The sequence below is a fragment of the Rhinatrema bivittatum genome, chromosome 4, assembly GCF_901001135.1.
Source record: "Rhinatrema bivittatum chromosome 4, aRhiBiv1.1, whole genome shotgun sequence".
NCBI classification, from domain to species: domain Eukaryota; kingdom Metazoa; phylum Chordata; class Amphibia; order Gymnophiona; family Rhinatrematidae; genus Rhinatrema; species Rhinatrema bivittatum.
Genome location: NC_042618.1, coordinates 238,962,653 through 238,987,718, shown reverse-complemented (window position 1 = coordinate 238,987,718; position 25,066 = coordinate 238,962,653). Strand labels below are relative to the sequence as shown.

Here is a 25,066-nt window from a genome sequence, read left to right as displayed (position 1 = left end):
GTGGTCAGAGATCACTGGGCAGATCCAAGATGGCTAAAGGGAACAGAAAAAAAGTACACAGAGGCAGAAGACAAAAAGTGCTAGCTGACAGGAAGGAAGCGATAGAATGATGCTCAGAGACTGTGCTCAGGGACAGGACACTGCAGAAAGGAAATAATGGAAAAAGGCCGCCGAGAGGAGAAAATGAAAGGGATTGACTGGGAGGGGCGCTCAGACAGGCTTTGGAAGAATTTGTTGAAAAGCACTGTATTAATGGTGACTACAAAGCAAGAAATGCCCCCCAAGAAAACCTCAACACTGCTGAAAAGCTGAGCATGGCAATAAGAGGCGTAAAGAAAATTACAAAACCAATTTCATGGGAGTATTTCATGCAGTCCACCTTACTTGAGAAGAGTAGAAACCTATACAGAGGCCAGGAAGGGAGGGAAAGAGGCAAATGTACAGAACAGGAAGGAAATAAATAAAAGCAAGGGTGTGCAGCTTGACAAGGAAAGTGGAAATATATACACACATTCTATCTCAGGAGTTTTATAACACCCCTTACAGTTCAACTCATGACACCAGTCTCAAAAAAAAGGGAAAAAAGTGAAATTTAACTGTTGAGTCCTGCAACACCAGTCCAGACTGGTGGATTATCTCCACCTATTGTCAGATGGAGGCAGAGGTGTCCCTTTTTCAGTCACATCATCACTTGGTATTTAGGCTGGTGCTGCACCGGCAATAGTCAGTATTCTTATGTAAAAGCAATGGAAAACAACAACTGCCCCTAAAACATGATTAACTTCGGGAACAATAAAAGAAACTTCATAAGCAGGAGGGACAGAGGAAACTCATGTCTGTTTGTCCTGTTTAGAAAGCAAACTCTACTCAGCAGGTACCTAATCCCACGTTAACTCTGAACGGCACTGCACATGCCAAGCAGTGCCACATTGAGAGATAAATAGCACAGAAGCCACAGCCTAGGGTGCACCTTGAAGGCAAAATCTAATTTTTCTGAAGTCAAGGTCCACTGCCAAGGATAACCATGCAGGCCCTCACTTCCTGGGAAAATCTTGTTGTAGCAATACTCAAGAAAAGGAAATTAACAGGTAAGACTAAATTTCACTTCCTAATCATCCCTCTACACCAGTCCAAACTAGTGGGACAAACTCAAGCCCATTCCAACCTGAGTGGGAAGACAAGGCTGCCCCAAGAATGCCTGACCAATGGCAATATCTCCCTTGGCGTGCATATCTAATTCATAGCATCTATGAAAGACTGTAAAAGCCAAGTGGCTGCCTTATGGATGTTCTCTGGAGCAGGCGCTGCAGACTCTGCTCAAGAGGAAACTTGAGCTCTCGTAAAATGAGCATGAAATACCCTCAGAACATGTTCACTTTTCAACAAAGGTTGAGAGGCTCATCTGCTTTATTTACAGACAATGAGGATTGTGAAGCTGCCTCATTCCATAAAGTCAACTGAATAAAGGCCTAGCAATTAGCCAAAAGGGATTAGCCATCTTTAATAAGGGGAGAGATTACCCTTCCTATCACATTTCCCTTTTAAGGGACACTGGAAGAGATACTGCCTGTTTAACTGAAGGCAAAAATGACTTTGGATAAGAATGGTATTGGTTAAAAATGACCAATTCTGTAGCTAGACTAGGTGGGATCACTACCAATTAAGGTCGATTACTCTGCATTGCCACTAGGGATACCACTTTTAAAGAATATCCTTTGAGGACACATGACATCTCAAAAGGAGGAGACAAGAATTCTAAGAACCAAATCCAGATTCCATTGGGACACCAGAGCCCCAAGGGATGGAAAATATGCTTAACATCAGACTCCCTGAATCTTATGTCTGTACCTTAAAATAGCTGCAACCGGCACCAAAACCTTTTGCAGGAAGGTCAACATGGACAGGATGTCCACCTGCCAGGTTGAAACAGCCAGAGATTGAAAGAAGCCTAATGAGACTCCAGAAGAAAGAGTCACTGCTGAGGAATATTCCTATCTGAGCTAATAAGACAACAACAAAAAAAAAAAAAAAAAGCCATTTCCTAGCATACTAAGCTGTGAATAAACGCTGAACTTGTTCCTTTTTTTTTTGTTTTGTTTTTGTTTCCTTGTGGCTGAATAATCTGTCAGCCTTGGAAACTTGTGATTTGCCATCAGATTCAATTGTGGGGGATCCTCAATCTAGTCTGTTCAGGAAACCTTCCAATCTGTGCTCACACTCTCTGAGGACCAACTTATTCCTGCTAAGGAAACCAGATTAAACATGTGCTATCCTTGCAAAACAAACTGCTAAAAACAACAGTTAAGTTCTGCTCTGCCCACCGAAACAACCTGCTTGCTTTCTAGGCTATCATTGGTCTCCAAGTGTTACCTTGCCCATTCACATAAGCAGCTATTAATGGCAGGAACTGCAACCAGCCCAGTCTGATAGCCTTGGTTTTCAGTCTGTTTATAGATCTCATGCTTCTTTTTTGGTCCAGATCCCTTGAGCTAAGCAAAGGGTCAAAGAAGGCACTCCAGAGCACTAGGCTTATTCTGTAATGCCCACAACCAATCTGGGAGGATCCAGCTCCAATCCTTTTGGTGGATTATGAAAACTGCCACCCAAGTCAGGCCATCCCTGACTGAGTGGAAAATGGAGACTCACTCCGCAGTGGTTTGACAACAGAGGCATCTGATGCCAGATGTGAGCCCTGACTCCAGGGCATTAGATCCAGAGAAGTCATCAAAGAAATCAAGAGCTGGTGATACTCCTACAATGGGATGTCTTACACTTGAGATAACCATTTACTGAGTCAGGAGGCATTTGTCTCCCCTGGTATCAAGACAAGCCTCCCAGAAACCTCGAGACTGAGTGGGTACCAGACATCTATGCAGCTCACCATTCAGCCCAGACTCAGAGAATCTGAGCCCCCTTAGATGAAGTTGACAGGCACTCCTTAGCCTTCAAAGGCCAAGGTACAGATCGAAATAAGGCTAGATGTATCTTTCTGACCCTGAAGTGAAAGACTGCCAACAACGCAAGTCAGAAGTCAAAAGCGGAAATGCTTCCCTCAAATACAATGCAGTAAAGGACAAAGAGAACTTCTAGAGGTCTTCCCAGGTGGGAATTTTATGGAAACTTCTAAAAGGTCCAGGGAAGAAAAGAACTCCTTGTGCCTCACTGTCAGACTGACAGAGCAAAGGTTCCAGTAATGAAGTGGAGCATTCCAAGGCATCCGATTCCCTTCTGACTGAGGAAGTGCCGGAAGACACCTGCCTTTTTCTTTTCGAACCTCAAATAGAAATACCGAGCTAAACATGAGAAGTACTGAAACACAGCTATCAAACTTTGAAGCTTCTCCAGAGCAGCCTTTACCACCCACTCGAAGGATTACATGCAGGGAAACACCCTCAAGGCATCGGAACAAAAGGAATAGCAATCTCTAGGGACCACACATCCCATACCATGACCAGAACCACTGGCGTGATGGAGCGAAGAATTACTCAAAGTAGGACCACTGTAACAGACTGCCTACCAGAACTGCTTTGGGAGTGAGGGGGGAAATCTGACGACTCTCCATGGACCAGATGAATAACTGGAGAAATCCCTGAATCAAAAATTCTTGTCTTCATCACCCTATGACAGAGCTGATTCATATCTGGACAGAGTATCAGCTCCCTGGGTTGACTCTTCTGACATCCCCAAGGCCACCATGGCTTCAGACACTCTTGAGGCCAGTGATACTATCCTCTGGGAGTCTGTAATCACGGACTCAATTTTCCCAGACCTTGTCCAAACAGCAACCCTAATAGGGAATACTTACTAAAATGGGCTGCAAACTTTGAACCTGCTGCCCTAACTAACAGTCCACAGCCAATACCATAGCATCAACCCAAAAGACAAGGAGGAACAAGCTCCTCTTTGCAGAATAACCTGAGCATGGAGGAGCTCCCATCAGAGGCAAACTGTTCTTATTCCCAACGGACTATCCTCCACCATGATCAACTACCCTGCTGGCCACAAAGGAATCCAGTGGAGAAGGCCTCCTAGGAGCCTGAGGTTCACTAGACAGCCTAAGCTGGAAGGTCCTTAGGGAGAGTGAAGAAGAGTTCCACTAAAGCTCCTGGACTCCAGCATTCAGGAACTAGTGCCCTTTTTTTTATGTCCCCACAAAATGTATTAAGAACCAGGAATAAGAAGGACTGGAACTCAAGGAGTCTGAGCAAGTGGTAGTTTTTACTTGTAGCTCAAGCACTTTTCCACAAGCACATCATGAATACAAGACCTCCGTGTTTGGCTAACGAGCCCTGTGCTAAATGCACAGTCGGGCTGGGTTCATACCACCTATACACATGTACACATAAAAATAATTCTCTGCCCATGGTTGCCTGCTCGACTCTGAGGGCCTCTAACCAGTATCAATATAAGTGGTAAATATGTAGCCGCTTAGGATACCACAAACTGGCGGATGGCGCTACCAGAGTGGACTGCTCAGGTAGCAGGGCCGTCAGTTTCCCTTTGCCTTGTAACTTGGGACAAAATATTGAAATTTACGGCTCTTTTTGAATAGCTGCAGAGCCTGCCACAAAAAACATTCCCATCAGACTACAGAGAGCCCCCCCCTTAAGGACTGATTGTGTCCACAACAGCAGCAGCCGCCCCCATTCCCTGAGAGGGAAATAAAAGCCAGAAGTACTTAACTTTATAAGGGCAGGCTTGCCACAACAGTGAATACTTACGACTGCTCGAAGGGTCTCCAGAAAGGTCTCTCAAAGGGTCTCCTTCCCTGATCATGGCTCTATAAACTCTCTGAGAGGCAGCCAGTAAAGGACCACAGCTGGCTATTCTTTTTATTTTTTGATAAGAGCAGTTTTACTGCTGCTGCCTATCCAAGTCAGACCAGAGGAAAGAAAATTAAATCCAAGCATGGCATGGGGAAGACCTTGAGGAGTGGGGTGGGGGGGGGGGGGGGGGGGAAGGTCCACACCAACAAGCCTCAGGTAGAAGGGAACCTGCCAAAGGCCTCCCCTACCAGACCACCTGAGTCTCAACCAGGCTCGGCTGGAGGCCAGAGAGCCACCCACAGGGTCCCAAGCTACCTGGCAAAGCCTTCTGGGAGTTGCTTACCAGGCCCCAAAGGGAACCCTCAGAGTGGCCTGCTCCACTAGGGGAACAATCACAAAAACTGCCTTAGCAGCCAAGAGCCTCCTCAACCAAGGAAAAGACCACACAAGATGTTGCTCTGGGAGCAAGTTCCACCAGGGACCAGGCCCAAAGACCGAGCATCTGGGAGCCAAGACATCCCTGCACCTATCCATCATATATCCACCATCCACTGGAGACAAAAATACTGACTGCTGCCAGTGCGGCACCAATCTAAATACACCAAGCGATGATGTCACTGAAAAATGGTATGTCCATTGTCTCCATTTACTAGTCTGGACTGGTGTAGCAGAATGATAAGAAAGTACAATTTTCAAGTAAGTGTGGCTGCATTTGATGGTGCTTTTATTTTGCAAAATACAAAGATTGTTGATGGTGCTTTTATTTTGCAATTTTGAAAAATACAAAGATTGTTGAACCAGTGATTATAGTATGGGACCAATGGAAGGCAAAAAAGTAAGAGAAGTGCCATGTGGTTCCCCAATATGATGATCTTTATATTTTTTGAGACTGGCATCATGAGCTGAACTGTAAGGGATGCTGTGAAGCTCCTGAAATAGAACTTTTGGTATTTGTATTTACATTTTGTTCTTTCCCATTTGGGTCATATTTAAAAGTAGAGAAACAGAGAAAGTGAAAAAACAGGGCTTGGGGAGTAACTCACACAGGTTGGTATATAAAACTATTCTACATTTTACAATCCAATGAGCCCAGAAAACCTTTGAAATAGCTAGCTCAAGTTACTACTCTTTTTCTTTTAGATTGGGAGCTCACAATGCCATGGTCTCTCCCCTACGCTGTGCATAACTGATCAGCACTAGTTGTCAGCAGCTGACATGAGATAATATGTTTTAACCAGACTGCCTAGTGCTCATCACAAGGCTGACACAGCTTGGCAAACGGATCCGTCTGCACTGCAATTACAGGCAGGCTGGCATAGCCGAGCTGCCAATCCCATGTGGGATGTGTAGCAGATGTTTTACGGGGAAGACATCAATCTCTGCATCACCTGTGAAAAAGCAAGTCCTTACAGATGCAGCCTGCGTTCAGCATCAGTACACGGGTCAACTCACAAGACTGGAAAAGTGCCACATTGCTGGTGCACAGACACGGCTGCTGCGAATGCACTGCTAATATCTCTTTAGAGCTCAGTAGCTGAAGTCACGTTATGAAATTTAAAAAAAAAAAAAAAATCCTACACAGCCTTTTTAGTAACCTCCCATCTCTCTCAAATTTATCGTTATCCTTTCCACCAGGCCAAAAATATAATCTGACCAGGGAGTATATAGACCAGCACAAAACCTGAGCATTGTCCTTGTTATTGTCCTTTCTGTACCCTGTAAATATATTTTACCATTACTATTTGGTACATTTTTCCCCCTTTTTATTTTAAGCAGTTTATATTTCCTTGGTAACTCACATAAAACTGCTATGGCAATAAGCTGAATCTGATCTTAAATCAGCATGCAGTTTCCATTGAACCTTCATTTAACCTGACTTGCAAGTTGCAAGCCCTTCCTGTATCTGAGGCGATACCTTGCAGCTGCAGTCAGGAGGCTCTCTGCTATGTTTCCAGCTCTTCCTTCAGGGCCCAGAGAGGTGCTAGCTCGGCCATTATCAAGGGTCTCCCCTTTAACACTATATCTAAAATTACCCACTTAAAAGACAGTATTAAAGAGAGAAACATGCCAAACGCAGTGCTGAGATCCAAGCTTACAACAAGATGCACAGCAGAAGGAAAAGTACAAAAGCCACTGGTAAACAAATTCATGCACTGACTGTAGTGTATTATGTGGGGGCCTTCCCTTTTTTGGAAGAAAAAGGATAAGGGATTCCAAGGGTACTTTCAAAACCTTCTTTTCTTTCTAAATAATGCTTTGGACTTTATTCTTGGCCCAGAAGTTTCCTCCTGCTGCTTTGGGCTTTCAGCTAAATCTGAGCCAGCTTCTACTAGGGCTCTGGCACGATTTACTGCTACCCAGGATTTCCCTGCCCTCTTTCTCCTTCCCATACAGCCTGGTCATTGCAGTGATAATCATTCGCCAAGGACCATGGATCATGGCTCTCAGCCTGTATCTCAGTACACATGCACCCTGTACCAGGTCAGCTGGCATCATTGCAGTGTGATGGCCAAGATTCCCTCTCTCCTAATACCTGTGAGCTCTAATCTCTTTTTAATGTTCTGTGGTTCTCAGACAGAGTTTGTTTGCATTGGACTGCTGCAATGAGGACCGAGACAGCAGAGAATACCCTAGTGCAGAAAGCAAGTTTGCTTACCATAAGTTTTCCATCGCTAGCAGAATGAATCAGCCATGACATGTGGGCGACATCATTTAGCACTACTGAACAGACTCATCTCTCAACTCATATAGAGCGTTCTGCACATGCTCAGCAGAACTGAAATTTCCACATGGGTGTTGTCGCATGAGCCTTTTCAGTTGATTGTAGAACTAAACTTAGCTAGGTAGTCAACTTTCAGGGAGGCAGGCTCATCCTGCTATCTATAGAAAAATGCCATTTATGGTAAGCAAACTTGCTTTTTCCATTCGCTGCTAGAATGCGCACGGGAAACAAAACTTAGAAACCACATTACTCCAGTATTTGTGAGGCTTCATTGGCTCCCAATTGCATGGTGTGCAAAGTACAAAGTGTTGACTATAATACACAATACAGGCTTTTGAATAATGAATGTTCTGCATGGTTCACTTCTTTCCTCCGCCTCTGTAAGCCTACTAGAGACCTACAATCGGCAAATAAAGACCTCCTAGAAATTCCAATTCTCAAACTGACAAGACATATTATTATTAGAAACAGGACAATTTCAATTGCAGCTCCTCGGTTGTAGAATGCTATCCTGGACCAGCTACAAACTGCCTCAACAACAAAGTCCTTTAAAACAGCATTGAAGACTTCTCTTCTCCCTGGCCTTCAAGGGTATTGATGGGATTTTCAGTAGTATAATTCTTTTCTAAAATATTTTTTGGCTTCTATTCATGTATGCACTGCTGTATTTGTTTCTTTTGTTTTATTACATTAAATATGTAACTTATGTAAACCTCCATGAACTCTACATAAGAATATGCCATACTGGGTCAGACCAAGGGACCATCAAGCCCAGCATCCTGTTTCCAACAGTGGCCAATCCAGGCCATAAGAACCTGGCAAGTACCCAAAAACTAAGCCTATCCCATGCTACTGATGCCAGTAATAGCAGTGGCTATATTCTAAGTCAACTTGATTAGCAGGTAATGGACTTCTCCTCCAAGAACTTATCCAAACATTTTTTAAACCCAGCTACACTAACTGCACTAACCACATCCCCTGGCAACAAATTCCAGAGTTTAATTGTGCGTTGAGTGAAAAAGAACTTTCTCTGATTAGTTTTAAATGTGCTACATTCTAACTTCATGAAGTGCCCCCTAGTCCTTCTATTATCCGAAAGAATAAATAACCGATTCACATTTACCCGTTCTAGGCCTTTCATGATTTCAAACACCTCTATCATATCTCCCCTCAGCCGTCTCTTCTCCAAGCTGAACAGCACCAATCTCTTCAGCCTTTCCTCATAGGGGAACTGTTCCATCCCCTTTATCATTTTGGTCGCCCTTCTCTGTACCTTCTCCATCGTGACTATATCTTTTTTGAGATGTGGCGACAAGAACTGTACACAGTATTCAAGTTGCAGTCTCACCATGGAGCGATACAGAGGCATTATGATATTTTCCATTTTATTCACCATTCCCTTCCTAATAATTCCTAACATTCTGTTTGCTTTTTTGACTGCCACAGCTCACTGGGCCAACAATTTCAATGTATTATCCACTATGATTCCTAGATCTCTTTCCTGGGTGGTAGCTCCTAATATGGAACCTAACATCATGTAACTATAGCATGGGTTATTTTTCCCTAGATGCATCACCTTGCACTGTTCTGTGATTTTGATCTTTAGAACACTTTCCACTATTTTTCCTGGCACTGAAGTCAGGCTAACTAGTCTGTATTTTCCCGGATCGCCCCTGGAGCCCTTTTTAACCCTATTGTAATGTGTGGCTTCTAAATCTTTTAAAATAAATAATAAATAAAATAGATAAACAGGGCTGAATTAGCCCTAATGTGGGGAATCTCAAGTTGAGGGTTGCAGCGGAGTTTACTGTGTAAGCAACCTGGACTCAACCGTGGAGAGTATACTACTGGGTGAACAGGCTATTCAAAACTTCTCATCCAAATTTTCTGTTGCTCCTGGAGAGATTGTCCAAACAATAATGGGATGTAAAGGTATGGTCTGATGACCAAATAACAGCTGTTTAGATATCCTCGAGAGGATATCTAAACAGCTAGTGAACTAAAGCCTGCAGTTCGTTGATCCTTCTGGCTACTTTTTAAAGTTAAAAACTTAAGAGAAGATAATTCTAATGGTTTAAGGGTGGCTTCATCAGTTGAGATAGAACATTTAGGTCCCATGGCACTAGAACAGAGCTTTCCAAAGTGTGTCGCCTGCAGTGTGCTGGTGTGTCGCGCAAGCCAGGTGCACGTGACACACCGGCAAGTGGGAGCCAATGCTGCCGCCGGTGGACCTCATCCCACTGGCGGCTGAGCAGTAAAGAATCGCTGTGCTGTGTGCCGGAGTCACAGCTGGAAGAGCAGCAGGACCGTGGTGGAGCTCACCTCACCACGGCCCGAAGAACAAGGTCACGTCGAAACGTGCAGGTGCTCCACCTCCTTCCTGCCCACGCGGCCCCAGAAGGAAAATGTTGCTGGAGCCGCAGGGGCAGAAAGGGGAAGGAGCATCAGCCGCGTGCAGAAGAGGAGCAGCGTTGTTACAGCGTGCGAGAAGAGGAGGAGCCCGGTAGCAGGGCCCCCACCGCGGACGGTCCGAAAAGATCAGGGCCGCCGCCGCCGCCGCCACAATCGGCCCGAGAAGATCAGGGCCGCTGCAGAGCCCGTCCTGCAGCGACCTGTGAAGAGGAGGCCCAGAGGTAAGAGAGAGGCTGAGGGCCCATAGAGTGCGTGTATGAGGCGAGTTGAGAGATTGTGTGCGTGTATGAGGCGAGTTGAGAGATTGGGTGCGTGTATGAGGCGAGTTGAGAGATTGGGTGCGTGTATGAGGTGCATTGAGAGATTGGGTGCGTGTATGAGGTGCACTGAGAGATTGGGTGTGGGAGTGAGGACCTGAATGTTTGCAGAGACAGCATTTGAGAACCTGTATGTGTGAGAGGGAGACAGCATGTGATAGTGAGAGCCTGTGCTTGAGCAAGACAGCATGTGGGAGTGAGAGAGAGCCTGGGTGTGTGAGAGTCAGACAGCATGTGCAAGAGAGAGACTGTATGAATGATTGTATGAGAGAGAGCATGTGAGAGTAAGAGCCTGTGTGTGTGTGTGTGTGAGAGAGAGAAAGCATGTGAGAATGAGAACCTGACTGAATGTTTGAGGGAAGAAGATAGATGGAGAGAAAAGAAATAGAAAAAAAGACAATATGAAAGGAATTGGCAAAAAAATAAGAAAGGGGAGGTGGAACAAAAAAGCCTGTGACCAACCGATTAGAAAACTAAGATCAGACAGCAAAGGGAAAAAAAGAAATAAATTACTTTTTACTGATTGGCACATGTAATCTTTGGTAATGTGCAAGAGTAGCACTTTCTCTATGCGGATCTCACAATGTACGAGATCAACATGGAAGAAGTGGAAACCCCCGGGGCCTGCACAGAGGAGGCAGCAGAATGGGCTTCAGTGCCAATAGCAGCAATCAGCGTCTCCCCAATAGCCATGCGGCATCAGTGACAGTGGCAGCAGAGGAATGAGAGAGGCTCCGAGGTTGCTGGCAAAAGAAAGAAAGGGGGTCTGCCTTTAGTGTGTGCATGTGTATGAATGGGTGCCTGCCTGAGGGTGTAAGTGTGTGAATGCATGGGTGCCTGCCTGAGGGTGTGTCTGTATATGAGAATGTATGGGTGTCTTCCTGGGGTTTGTATGTGTGAGAATAGGTGCCGGCCTGTGTGTGGTGTATGTGTGTGTGTGAGAATGAATTGGTGCCTTCCAGGGGGTCTGTGTGTGTGAGAATGAATGTGTGCATGCCTGGGGGATGGTGACGGAGTGGTGTGAAAATGAATGGAAGCCTGCCTGGGGGTCAGTTTCAGTGTGTGAGAATGATTGGGAACTTGCCTGGGTGTGTGTGTTTGTGTGAGAATGATTGGGAACTTCCCTGGGTGTGTGTGTTTGTGTGAGAATGATTGGGAACTTCCCTGGGTGTGTGTGTTTGTGTGAGAATGATTGGGAACTTCCCTGGGTGTGTGTGTATGTGAGGGAGCCAGAGAGAGTGTGTATGAGAAAATCCAGGGGAGTAAGAGTTTGGGGGGGGGGGTGGAGGGGGAGAGAGTGTCTTAGAGCCTGAGAGTGTGTCAGTGTCTGTGAGAGCGAGAGGTTATGGTGGGTATAAGAGCATGAATGTGTATGTATGTGACAGTGTATGTGTGAGAGAGAATGGATATGTGAGTCTGTGTGAGAGAGGATAGCCTCCTAATCCTGGACAATATCAGGGTGACTGGAAATCAAGAGCTCCCACGTATGGACAGCAGGGGCTTTTTAAAATCCTTATTAGTTTTAATTATTGGGTGTTATTTGATATATGTGCTGTTTTGAAATATTTTATTGGTGTTTGGGAAATTGTAAAAAATGTATATGATTTTAATTAATAGAAATTCTATGTATCAGTAGTTTTAAAATATTCTTTTATTAGTATGGTTTTACTATTATAACTGATGCTTTATGTTTCTTGATTTTATTTGTTTTATGAGGAATGGTGGTTCTGTTTTTCCATTGTTAATACACAGAGTCTGGCTTCTTGGGGTTTCCATTTCAGTTTTTGTCTAATTTGTGCTCCTTTATTTTGTATTCTGTATTTGGTGAGGGTCTGTCTCTGCTCTGTGTGTGTGACCATGATGAGAGATTCTGCTAGCATGTAGTGTCTGTATAGGGATCTATAGCAATCGGGTTTGTTTTGTTTCTTCAGTAGGTGATGTATTGGTATTCTAGGACCCAGTGTAATATTTATCCTTGCTTATTCACAGGTAGGGTTATTGTTGTTTGAGTCCTTGGTGTTATTACTGTTATGTTATGATGGGATTGCAGTATAGATTTTGAGTGTCTTTTTTGCGGGGTTTTGTGTTAGTTCACAATGTGCCTGGCAGTGGAAGGTGTTTGTGCTGCTGTTACTGTGAGGTGACACCAGCATTTGAAAATATCTTTTAGTATGATGAGCTGTAAGGGAAACATCCAAGCTCCATTGTTTGGGGGAATTTCAGTGGATGCACAGATTTACAGAACTGGAGGTGCAGGATTTATATTGACATTCTGTCCCTTCGTATATATTCCAGACTTCACTCTCATAGCCACATAGAATTAGTTGAATGAGGCTATCAAATAATTATATAGTGTGAAACTGGCCAGCTTTTTAAAATTACGCAGAAGACCCTTTGGACTTTATTAACACCAAATATTCAAAAGCTGTGTTCATCCCATCAAGCTCATATATCTCATTAAAGAGGTAAACTGAATAACACAATAACTTTGTTTTATTATTGTTATTCATAAATTATAACAATAATATTAATCTTGGAATATTATATATTTTTAATATAAATGAAAGGTTTTCACAAGATAGGTTGTGTCATGAAACATTTTATTATGTATATATTTAAGGAAACATACATAAATTGTCGAAATACATTTTGTTCGTTTAACCTTTAACCTCTGGTTTGCTAGTAGACTGAATTACTGTGTCCCGAAATTATGTTTGTCTAAAAAGTGTGTCACCAACATGAAAAGTTTGGAAAGCTCTGATGTAGATAGATGGACTCAAGACCAGTGGAATGTACCAAAGCTACTCCCAAACAGGGCGGGAGGCTGCCCGCAGTCCAGTCAACACCGCACGTGCAAAGGCTGCGTCCTCTCAGGCCTGCACATCCAGATGATAAAACCTGGAAAAGGTATGTAAGGAGGACCACGTCGCAGCTCAGCAGATATCAATGAGAGACAACAATTTAACCTCCACCCATGACACTGTCTGAGCCCTAGGGGAATGAACCCAAACCTGAGTAGGCAACGGCTTTTCAGCATCCACACACGCGGCCATAACTACCTCCATAATCCAGAGAGCTATTGTAGCCCGCGAAACTGGTTCACCCTGCTTTCTCCCACCATGGAGGACAAACAGGCGAGCTGTCTTTCAGAAAGATTCAGAAACCTCCAGATAACAGTCAACAAGTCTCTGAACATCCAAAGGTCGTAGGATGCAATACTCATCCACATCTCTGCCCTTATTCAGGGACGGCAAGAAAATGGACTGATTCAAATGAAACTCCAAGATCACCTTAGGCAAGAAGAATGGAACAATACGCAGCTGCAACGTCCCTGGAGTCACCCGGAACAGCTTCTGGCAAGACAAGGCCTGCAACTCGTAAATGCAACGGCAGAACATATAGTCACCAGGAACAGTGTCTTCAAGGTTAATAACTGCAAGGAAATGCTATGGAGCAGTCAAAATATAGGGCCCACCAAAAATTAAGACTCCATAAAGGAAACGGTAAACTCAAGGGAGGCTGAAGATGCTTCACTCCCTTCAAGAAACAGGCCACATCAGAAAAGGGACGATAAGGAAACACCATTCACCAGACCTCTGAAACAGGCAAGAACTGCAGTCTGTACCTTTAAGAAATTAAGGGCCAATCCTTTATTCAACCCATCCTGCAAAAAAATCCAGAATAAGCAGGATTTTAACTGAACAAGGAAGAAACCTGCACTCCTCGCACCAGACCTCAAATACTCTCCAAACCCGCACATAGGCTAGAGAAGTAGAGAACTTCCAAGCACGGAGTAAAGTGGCAATCACCGCAGAAGAATATCCACGCTTTAATAGGCGAGCCCTTTCAAGGAACCGTAAGACAGAATAGAGTTGGATCCTCATGCAGAACTGGTTCGTGCTGCAACAGATCCATGTGCAGCAGAAGATAAAGGGGGGGGGGGGGTCTCCATCAGTAGTCTTCGCAGATTGCATACCACAATCTCCTGGGCCAGTCCGGTGCCACCAGGAGTTCCAGCCCCCTGTGGCCTTCGATCTTGCGAATTATTCTGCCCAACAAGGACTACGAAGGAAAGGCATATAGAAACTTGTCTTCCATCCAGACCTGTATAAGAGCATCTATGCCCAAGGACCACAGATCTCTCCTGCGACTGAAGAACTGAGGAACCTTTGCACTGCATGAAGTCTCCAGGAGGTCCAAGAATGGAAAGCCACAGTGATCCACGATCAGCTGAAATGCCTCATCAGACAACACTCATTTCCCTGGGTCTAGACTCTCCCTGCTGAGAAAGTCTGCTCTTACGTTGTTTTTTTCCTGCAATGTGAGAGGCCGAAACCATCTGTAAATATCCTTCCGCCCAATCCATAAGTTGGACTATTTCCAGCAACTCTTGCTGGCTCTTGGTTCCTCCCTCATGGTTGATGTAGGCCATCATCATCACGTTGTCTGACATCACATTGACCGCTCAACCTTGCAGCCTGCCGCTGAACTGCAAGCAATCCAACCAGTCAGCCTGGGCCTCCAGGCGATTGATGTTTCAAAGGGACTCCTCAGCACTCCAACGTCCATGGGCCAACGTCCTGACAGTGAGCTCCCCAGCCCTGGAGACTCACATCTGTCATGAGCACTCCAACGTCCATGGGCCAACGTCCTGACAGTGAGCTCCCCAGCCCTGGAGACTCACATCTGTCATGAGCACCAACCACTGTGTGGAGGGTAAGGAAACGCCCTTGCTCAGATAAGCCTCCTGCAATCACCACTGGAGGCAAGAGCAGATTTCCATCGGCAAGAGGAGCCAAACCGAATACTCCTGAGACTGCAGGGTCCAACAAGACAACAGTGAGCCCTGAAGAGGATGCATATGCACCCTTGCCCACAGCACCATTTCCAGGGTTGCTGCCATCAAGCCAACCACCTGCAGATAGCACACTGATGGGAATACAGAATTCACCAACTGACGCATCTGTGATATCAATTTCTGAAGCTGAACTTCCAGCAGGAAAACCTTGCCTTGCGTCGAACCGGACCCCCAGATACTCCAATGACTGGGAAGGCTGAAGACTTCTTTGGTCAAGTTCACCACCAAATTGAGCTCTTACAATAAGGAGATTACCTTGTTGGTCACCAGGTGGCTCTCTTCCTGAGACTTGGCCCGAATCAGCCAGTCATTCAAGTAGGGGTGCACCAGGATCCCATCTATTCTCAACACCGCCGCTACTATCACCATCACCTTGGAAAATGTTCTTGGGGCAGCTGCTAGACCAAAGGGCAGCGCCTGAAACTGATAGTGGCGCCCCAACACCACAAAACGCAGAAGACATTGGTGTTCCAAACGGATGGGAATATGAAGGTAGGCCTTGGACAGATCCAGGGATGTCAGAAATTCCGCCGACTGCATGGCCATTATCATAGATCGCAAGGTTTCCATGCAAAATTGAGTCACCCTCAAATGGTGGTTGACACATTTGAGATCCAGGATGGGGCGAAAGGAACTCTCTTTCTTGGGCACAACAAAATTAATGGAATATCGCCCCATACTTTCCTGAGACACAGGAACCACCATTCTCAGCTCGAGGAGCCATAGAAGCATAGACTCCACTGCCACCGCCTTCTGTGGGGAGTGGTAAGGAAACTCCATGAACATGCCCCAAGGAATACTGTGAAATTCCAGTGCATATCCCTCTCGTTTCACCTCCAGGACCCACTGATCTGATATGATCTCATCTCATCTCTGATAAAAGAGAGACGGCCCCCTATCTCTTGTTCCCAAGGGTGGGTCAGCAAAACTTCATTGAGAAGCTCGGGAAGATCCGCCACCCAAGCCTGGTCCTCTCCTGGGATGTCTGGGACAAAAGGACTGAGACCTACCAAAAAGGTTGAGTCCTCTGAAAGGTCGACCCTCTGTAGTGATGAAACCACCAGAACCCCTAGAAACAACCCCTCATAGCAGAGGGGCGCTGCAATTGCTTCTCATCTTCTGGCAACTGGGGAACTGGAGACTCACCCTTCTTACTGGCCAGCTTCTCTAACTCACTCCCAAACAAGAGCGAGCCTTTAAAAGATATTTACATAAGATTAGCTTTGGAAGCTACGACAGCTGACAAATTTACAACCATAGTTGCTAACTGGCCGATATCACCAAAGCCACTCCTCTGGCCAAGGTACGGGCCAAATCACAGCCCGCATCAGCCAATAAGGTGGCAGTGGGTTCCATAACGGCTCTGGAATTCACCCCTGAATCATCAACTTCCTGAGAGAGAAGCAGGCAAGAATGGGCCACAAGAGTGTAACAGGAAGCAATCTGCAAAGTCATTGCTACTGTTTCAAAGGCCTGTTTAAGGAGAAGCTCAATCCGCCTATCACATATATCCTTCAAGGTCGCTCCTCCCTCCACGGGGGATAGTCATCCACTTAGAGATGGCACAGACCAGCGCATCCACTTTGGGAAGAAGCAAGCGCTCTCTCACAGCTGGATCCAAGGGGTACAGACCTTCCAAAGTCTGACCCCCTTTGAAATTTGCCTCCGGGGCATTCCATTCCAGATCAATCAAACTGGGGGGAAAAAAAAAAAAGAGGCTTTAAGCAAAGAAACCAAAAGGGGATTCTTCTTCAGGTTTGACAAGGAATGTGCACCAGGATCACCCAGCTTCTTCAAGGTCTAAGGGATCAGAGCCAGCAGCTAATCTCTAAGAAAGAACTCTAACATGGTCCAATATGGTTTCAGTCCTGGAGGAATTTTCCCATCCTCCAGGGAATCAGGATCAGCCTCATCATCCATGCCAGCCGGGTTCCTGTCAGGAATACCCACAGTGAACCGAGACGTGCCCCAGCATTGAACCACAGGAGTGGAAGAGAGAGGGGCCACCGGCTGAGGATCTGACCTGACCAGCTTGGATAAAGTGGAGGACTGCACCTGAAGAAAGGATTGTAAACCCTGGAAAAAAAACTCCACCTAAGAAAACACAGCTGGATCCAGGCCAAACCCAGAAAGAACTGAAGCGGGCCCACTGAACTGCCATCTCCTGCAGAGGAGCCAGTCAAGGGAGTACCAAGGGCTGGCGGTCCTCTGGACAAAGCCATCACCAAACTTTCATCAGGATGGGAAGACCCTGGTTTAGCAAAATCAGAGGAAGACAACTCTCCCTGAGCGTCCAAACAACGCCGACATGGGTTGGAAACTACGTTAGGCTGATAAAGCCCAGATATGACAGGCAACACAGAGAGAAAGGCACTAAGGCTTCTTGTTCACCAGCGGCATCACAGCAGTGAATGTGCATCCAAACATTTCGTGCTCAAAATTTTATGAGCACAAAAATGAGGTGCCCTCCAAAAAATAAGCACCACTCAATTTGCATGCACACTGTGTGCAGGAACTTGCATGTATCAGCAGTCTAAAATGTTGTGCACCCAAACTGCATGCACAGCACGTGTGCAGAGCAGATGCAGGGGGAGAGGGCATCTGCCATCACCGCCATGCTCAGCCTCCTGCACCCACTGCCTTTCAGCTGCACAATCAGCTATGTCCACGTCGGGGAAACTCAGCTACCGGACTAAGGCACACCTCTGAGGGTCCATGGAAATCACCTCAGGAATTCGCAGCTAGAAGAGGGACCACTTGGTATCACCGCAGGACAGCAGGGCTTATTCTTATGCAATTTAAAATTCTTCCAAAATCTGAAGCAATCCCCAGAGGGAGATGCACATCTACCATCTGCTGGAGACAGAGAATACTGCAGGAGTATATATATATTGTGATGTCAGCTTGCTCCGTTCTCCATCTGCTGGCAGGGAAACATAATCCACTGGTCCTGAGTCCATCTATCTACATGCTAGGAAATTTAGTGTTTAATACACCAAGAGATTTTTTTTACTGCTGTGATCCTAAATTGGTTCAGAGAGTAGGGTATGACACTTGTGTCTACATACAACTGTTTTGTGTTCGTGCTGTGACCCAAGATTATATCAGTTGCCCAGAATCTCTGCAGACAAATGTAACAAGATATCAACCTGTTTGTATGGAGTCGCTATGGCAAGACTGCAGTGTGGAGGTTTTGTTAAAAGTTTGAGCTGTGTGAGATTCGCTCATTATGTAGAAACTGGGATAGAATATGAAAGCGCTAAGAATTGCAGCTCATTAAATCCAGAGAGGTTGGGATGGCTGTGTCAAGAGGCCAGCAGGGGACAAGCCATTCTGATGAAAAGTTAAAATGACTAGCAATAAGTTTAAGAGCTGAAGCTTGTTCTCTCATTAGCTCCACATTTCCACTTTCAGGATCTTCAGTAATTTTTTCTCTATGGACCCCAACAGCTTCAACATGATAAAACTTCCCTACTGAGCCCTTTCAACTCATTATAATTCTCTGTTTGACAAAAAAGGCGCATGATCCCAAAAGAGGGAGCTGATGACTGACCTCACTCTGTTTTTCAAGTTCTTTTCAGGTCCCATTAAAGCAGAGATGTGATGAAATCTAGATTCTAGAGGGTGACCTTTGGCCACTGACAGTTTTTACTTTATTTACTGGTCTTAAGTTGTAGAATTCCATTGCTGCAAGACTCCGGCTTCATCAATAATTATTTGCCTTTCTGCAAATCTGTAAGATCCTAGCTCTTTTGAACAGCCTTTTCCTGACGCCACTAGATTTTCACAAAATAATTCTGTTAATACAAGAATTTCCCTTGAATGACCTCTCCAAGACCAAAAATTCTGCATTTGTGATGAAACTGGGGATCCTAAACGCACTTAGGTAGATCTTAAAAAAGTACGCTGGATTTTATAAGATATGCACGTAGCCGCGTGTATCTTATAAAATACGGGGTCGGCGTGCGCAAGGCTGCGCAAAATCAGCAGCCTGTGCGAGCCGAGCCGCACAGCCTGCCTCAGTTCCCTCCGAGGCCGCTCCAAAATCGGAGCGGCCTCGGAGGGAACTGACCTTGGCATGCTGGCTTGACTCAGAAGGATACTTAGGCAGTGTATGTATCCTGATATCCCTGAGGAAGCTGTAAGACTGAAACATCCTGCTGTGCCACTGGCCAGAAAGCTATTATTACTGATCAGAAAGCCATTGATCACTGTGCTATTGTTAGTGCTTTGAGCCCTGATTGGCCCTTCAATGAAAGCAAATAGAGCCTGCTCTAATTCTGGTGGACAGCACATTTCCTGAAGCTCCACAGACATTAAGAAGTGAAAAACCATTTAGCTAGCATTTGCTGTTTAATCCTTTTTTTTTTAATACCTGGTACTGCTTGCAAATTGAATCTTTTTTCCATTCACTGTTCTCACTTTTTCTTTTAATAAATTCATTACTTTGTTAGCATTGTCTATTATTTAGTGATTAATAATCCCAGTATTCTATATATTTGGTCTGTGGGTTTAATTCTAGAAACTGTGTAAATCCATGGGTTGCGTGGGGTCTCAGTGTCCCCAGACACTGACAAGAGATAGCTTGTAGCCAGGGACTTGCTGAGGGGCAAGTAGAAACTAGCTGGCAGATCGAAAGTCGCCAATGTTGCTGCATGGCCATAGGTGCAAGTGAGACTGGGCAGTGCCTGGCAGGATCCTCAGTGGCCACACGGTTAACTCTAAGTGGGTGTTAAGGGTGGCGCTGAGGCATCGTGTGGCAGCATTTATTTAAGCTTGCTAGTTTTGCCTTGCGAGTGTCTTAATGGTTATATAATCCTTGTTGTTGCTAGAATTTTTATACTGCTAAATTTATCCTTTTGTAGATTGTTTTGATGATTTTTTTCACGTGATATTTGCTTTGGGGTACGGGATGCTATGTATTACTATTGCTTTATTTACTGTGAACTTTAAATGTATTTGCTTATTTGCCAAAAAGAGCTGATGGTTTAGAATTTTGACGGGATGTATGGTTGAAGAATAATTTGCATTCTACTGTTTGTTATCCTGGTTCTTCCTTTGCAATATCAACACTACAGATCCCAAACTGCATCAAGAGAGGCTGTTAAGAAAATGAGGACTGATTAAAAGCTCTGATCATGTCTGTGAAATTCTGTGTACATTAGTTTTTGATGCATTAAGTGGACAATATGAATCGATTTAATTTTGCAAAATTGACTGTTCTGGGCTATGGGATTCCAGCTCAATGGGCTAGATTGGGAGGGTTTTTTTTTAATGAACTATTTCTACTGCGTGAGTTTAATAGGTTATACATTCACTAAATTACCGTATTTTTCGCTCCATAAGAGGGGGAACATTTAAAAAAAAATGGTGTGCTAAACCGGCTCTGTTCCCGGGCGTCTGTATGTCTTCTAAAGCAAATTAGGGGTGTACATACAATTATTTTTGTCCCCCGTTTCGTTTTCGGGTCTGGGGAGGGCCATTTCGGTCCACTCCCCGGATCAATAAACTTTTATCGTTCCCTTTCGTGGAAAAAAAACCCTAGCCCTTCAAATTTAATTTACTACAAACCCCCCCCCCCCCCCGACTTGCCAAAAGTCCCTGGTGGTCCAGCGGGGGTCCCGGGAGCGATCTCCTGCTCTTGGGCCGTCGGCTGCCAGTAATCAAAATGGCGCCGGTGGCCCTTTGCCCTTACTATGTGACAGGAGCTACCGATACCATTGGTCGGCCCCTGTCACATGGTAGGAGCGATGGACGGCCGGCGCCATCTTGGCATGGGCCGTCCATTGATTCTACCATGTGACAGGGGCCGACCAATGGCACCGGTAGCCTCTGTCACATAGTAAGGGCAAAGGGCCACCGGCGCCATTTTGATTACTGGCAGCCGACGGCCCAAGAGCAGGAGATCGCAGACTTGGGGGGGTCAGGTTGTAGTTAATTATTATTTTTCTTTTATATTCGCTCCATAAGACTCACAGACATCCCCCCCCCCCACACACTTTTGGGGGAAAAAGTGCGTTTTATGGAGCGAAAAATACAGTATGTTATTACATGAATGAGGATCAGTACCCTGCCTGGACTGGATGATGATAAATAACATTAATGGAAACAGATAGTGTGTGCTTGAATTTAGCATCAGTAACCAGGATGTCAAGAAATATTACTTTTAAACAGAAGCAACTAAAAACTGAAACTGCAAACACTAACTTGTGAAGCTTCTTTTGTCTGTCCGTCCGTCGTCCCCCTCCCCCCCCCCCGAAAGTAATATTATTGCTTTCCATGGAGGACAAAGTAACTCACCAGCCTCCGTTGCACAGTTTCCAGTTTTCCTAGCCCTCTAGATCACCCGACTCGATTGCTTTCCACCTCGACAATTCGCAGAATCCAGCCGATTAGATGCATAGGAGAGAAGACAAAGACCACCTTCCGTTGGTCGAGACTGAACCAGAGCGCCTATGCCCTCGGCGTTGAACTCCCTGCGATAACTGAAGAACTAAGAGACCTTGGCATTCTTGCGAGTGGCTTTCAGATCCATGAGATGCAAGCCCCACTTGAGAACCATACTATGTAAGGCATCTTGGCTATGCACCCGTTTGCCTGGATCCAGAAGATTCCTGCTCAGAAAATCTACTTGCATTTTCCTGGCCCACAATATGAGCCTCTGATAGGGCTCCAGATTCTCATCGGCCCAAGGAAAAAGAAGATTTGCCTCCTTTGAGACCTCCTGCTTACTGGTTCCACCTTGCCTGTTCACATATGTTACCAAGATCACACTGTCAGACAACAACACTCACTGCCTTCTCTCTGGATCAGGGGTAAGAAATGAAAGAAGGTCAATCTGATTGCCCTGCTCTCCAGCCTGTTAGTGGACCAGAATGCTTCCCAAGGACAGCAGAGACCCTGAGTCACCTGATCCAGACAGTGAGCCCCCTTACTGGAAAGGCTTGCATCTAATGTGATCAGAATCCAAGAAGGGTATAACTATCCTGACTCCTCACAATAGGTTTTGAGGGATTAGCCACTAACAGAAACTGTCTCTTACTGACTCAGGCAGAATCAGATGCAAGTTGTAATCCTAGGAGTCTGGCGACTAACGTGACAGGAGAGCAGACTGCAGAGCTCTAGACCCAAAGAACCAGAATTTAGGATTTTTATTTGATTCTCACCTTTCTTTTTGACCACATATTTGTTCTGTTTTAAAAGTAGGTTATTTTAAATTATGAGTTTTACAACTTTTAAGATATATCTGTGAAGGACTTCAAAGGGGCGTGGGATAAACACTGTGGATCCATAAAGTCAAGAGGCTGCCAATGAAGAGTGGGTGACTCGCCAGAATGATGGCTACTGCCTGGAGTCAATACCCTTATTAAATATCATACACAGGCTTACGGTGACTCCAACATCGCTCTAAGCTTCAACAGCAAGAGGAAATGTGGAAAAAAGGATTCACACTCACAAAGAGGGGAGTAGCTGGCTTGTTACGGCGGTTACTACCCCAAATCAAATAAGCCTGATACTTCACTTTCAATGCATATACAGCAAAGTTCTCTGATTCAACGGCAGGGGAGAAGAAAAACTGATACTTCACACATCCAGCAGAGCTCTCTGCTTCAATGGCAGGGGAGAAGAAAAGAGGGTTCGCACTCACAAAGCGGGGAGTAGCTGGCTTGTTACGGCGGTTACTACCCCAAACCAAATGTGCCTGATACTTCACTTTCGATGCACATCCAGCATGGCTCTCTGCTTCAACGGCATGGGAGAAGACTTATACGTCACGCATATCCAGCATAGCTCCCTGCTTCAACGGCAGGGGAGAAGAAAAACAACCAATAAGGGCTAATAACATAGTCTGGGTAAAACAAATAAGCATGGGTGCAGCTTGCTTATTGCGGCGGCTACTACCCCTAACGAATCAAGCTAGATATTTCACTTGGATGCAGCTCCATCACTGCTCTCTACATTAAAGGTGGGGGTGGAAGGGAAATAGAACCAAGAGCTAAGAGAAACAGATAAGTATGAGAGAAAATATGTGTGAAGCTTGCTGGGCAGACTAGATGGGCCATTTGGTCTTCTTCTGCCGTCATTTCTATGTTTCTATGTTTCTATCCTGGATCACAATGGTTTTGATTTTTAAATCCTTAAAAATGGAAGGTCCAATTTATTTGTCTTGATTGTTGTCCTTTTATGTTCTTTCACAACTCTCCGCTCCCAAGGTAAGGGATTATTATCGATCTACAAAGTAAAAGTTGCCCACTTGTCTGTAATTGGTCCCAACCTGTGGAATTCATTGCCCGAAACCTTGTGATCTATGGATAATCTAAGTTCCTTTCAGAAGAATCTAAAACATTTTTATTTCAGGAGGCTTTTGGAAGTCTGCAAATGTAAGAGATTTTGATGTAGTTTGCTTTAAAGGCATGAGCATATTATAAGATAATTATGAGTGTTTTACTGTGATTGTTTTTATGTTTACTGTTTTGTAATCCACTTAACACAGTAGGTCCATAAGTGGACAATAAATATTTTTAAATAAATAATATCCAGAGCAGACGCCCTGGATCCCAGCAGTTAAAGATAATCCAGGCCCTTGGGCTCAACAATGCCTGAATCTCTGTACCTGAGGAAGCAGCTTGTTCACCCTTTCTGATGTCATAAAAGCACACCCCCGACCAATGTTGAAGGGCACTCTCAAGTACTCCAAGAATTACAAAGGGATCAGATTTCTCTTTACAAAATTGACAAGCCAGCCCAAGTTTCTAAAACCTGCCTGTTGGAAGCTTGGACCCCCCTCTTGACAAGACTTTGCCTTGATTAACCAACTATCCAGATAGGGATGAACCAGCAACCCCTTTTCACTGCAAAAATGCAGCCATCACCGCTGTTACCTTGATGAAAGAACTTTCTCCGATTAGTTTTAAATGTGCCACATGCTAACTTCATGGAGTGCCCCCTAGTCTTTCTATTATCTGAAAAAGTAAAAAACTGATTCACATCTACCCGTTCTAGACCTCTCATGATTTTAAACACCTCTATCACTCCCACGCTTATTTGTTTACCCAGCCTGTGTAATTCAGTCCTTGTTGGTTGTTATCTGAATAGAAATCCACTTTTCTTCACCCCCCGCGCCGTTGAAGCAGAGAGTTACTCTGGATATGTATTGAAAGTGAAGTATCAGGCTTAATTGATTTGGGGTAGTAACCGCTGTAAACAAGCAAGCTACACCCATGCTCTATCAATGACAGTAAATCTTTCAAAAAAGAACTGAAAACTTGGTTATTTAGACAAACTTTCCCAGACGGTATTGGGTAAACTAATTTTCTCTTGCCCATATCTACCTCCCCCATACAATATTAACACCCCTCTCTCCCTCTTTACATCTCTCATTTAAACTCTATCTCTTGCACCTTGAATACTGTGTACAATTCTGGTCGCCACATCTCAAAAAAGATATAATTGCGATGGAGAAGGTACAGAGAAGGGCTACCAAAATGATAAGGGGAATGGAACAACTTCCCTATGAGGAAAGACTAAAGAGGTTAGGGCTTTTCAGCTTGGAGAAGAGACGACTGAGGGGGGATATGATAGAGGTGTTTAAAATCATGAGAGGTCTAGAACGGGTAGATGTGAATCGGTTATTTACTCTTTCGGATAGTAGAAAGACTAGGGGGCACTCCATGAAGTTAGCATGGGGCACATTTAAAACTAATCGGAGAAAGTTCTTTTTTACTCAACGCACAATTAAACTCTGGAATTTGTTACCAGAGGATGTGGTCAGTGCAGTTAGTATAGCTGTGTTTAAAAAAGGATTGGATAAGTTCTTGGAGGAGAAGTCCATTACATGCTATTAAGTTCATTTAGAGAATAGCCACTGACATTAGCAATGGTAACATGGAATAGACTTAGTGTTTGGGTACTTGCCAGGTTCTTATGGCCTGGACTGGCCACTGTTGGAAACAGGATGCTGGGCTTGATGGACCCTTGGTCTGACCCAGTA

General features: G+C 44.9%; 1 protein-coding gene across 1 annotated transcript in view; it reads right to left on the bottom strand.

Annotated features, from left to right (window-relative positions):
• The window catches only part of LOC115090608 (WASH complex subunit 1-like), a 161,863-nt gene extending 140,259 nt beyond the window's left edge, over window positions 1-21,604 (bottom strand). The window contains exon 1 of the mRNA XM_029599948.1: window positions 21,376-21,604. The gene's annotated coding sequence lies outside the window, so the exon portion shown is untranslated. The remainder of the gene's footprint in view (window positions 1-21,375) is intronic.
• Window positions 21,605-25,066: the final 3,462 nt, after the last annotated feature.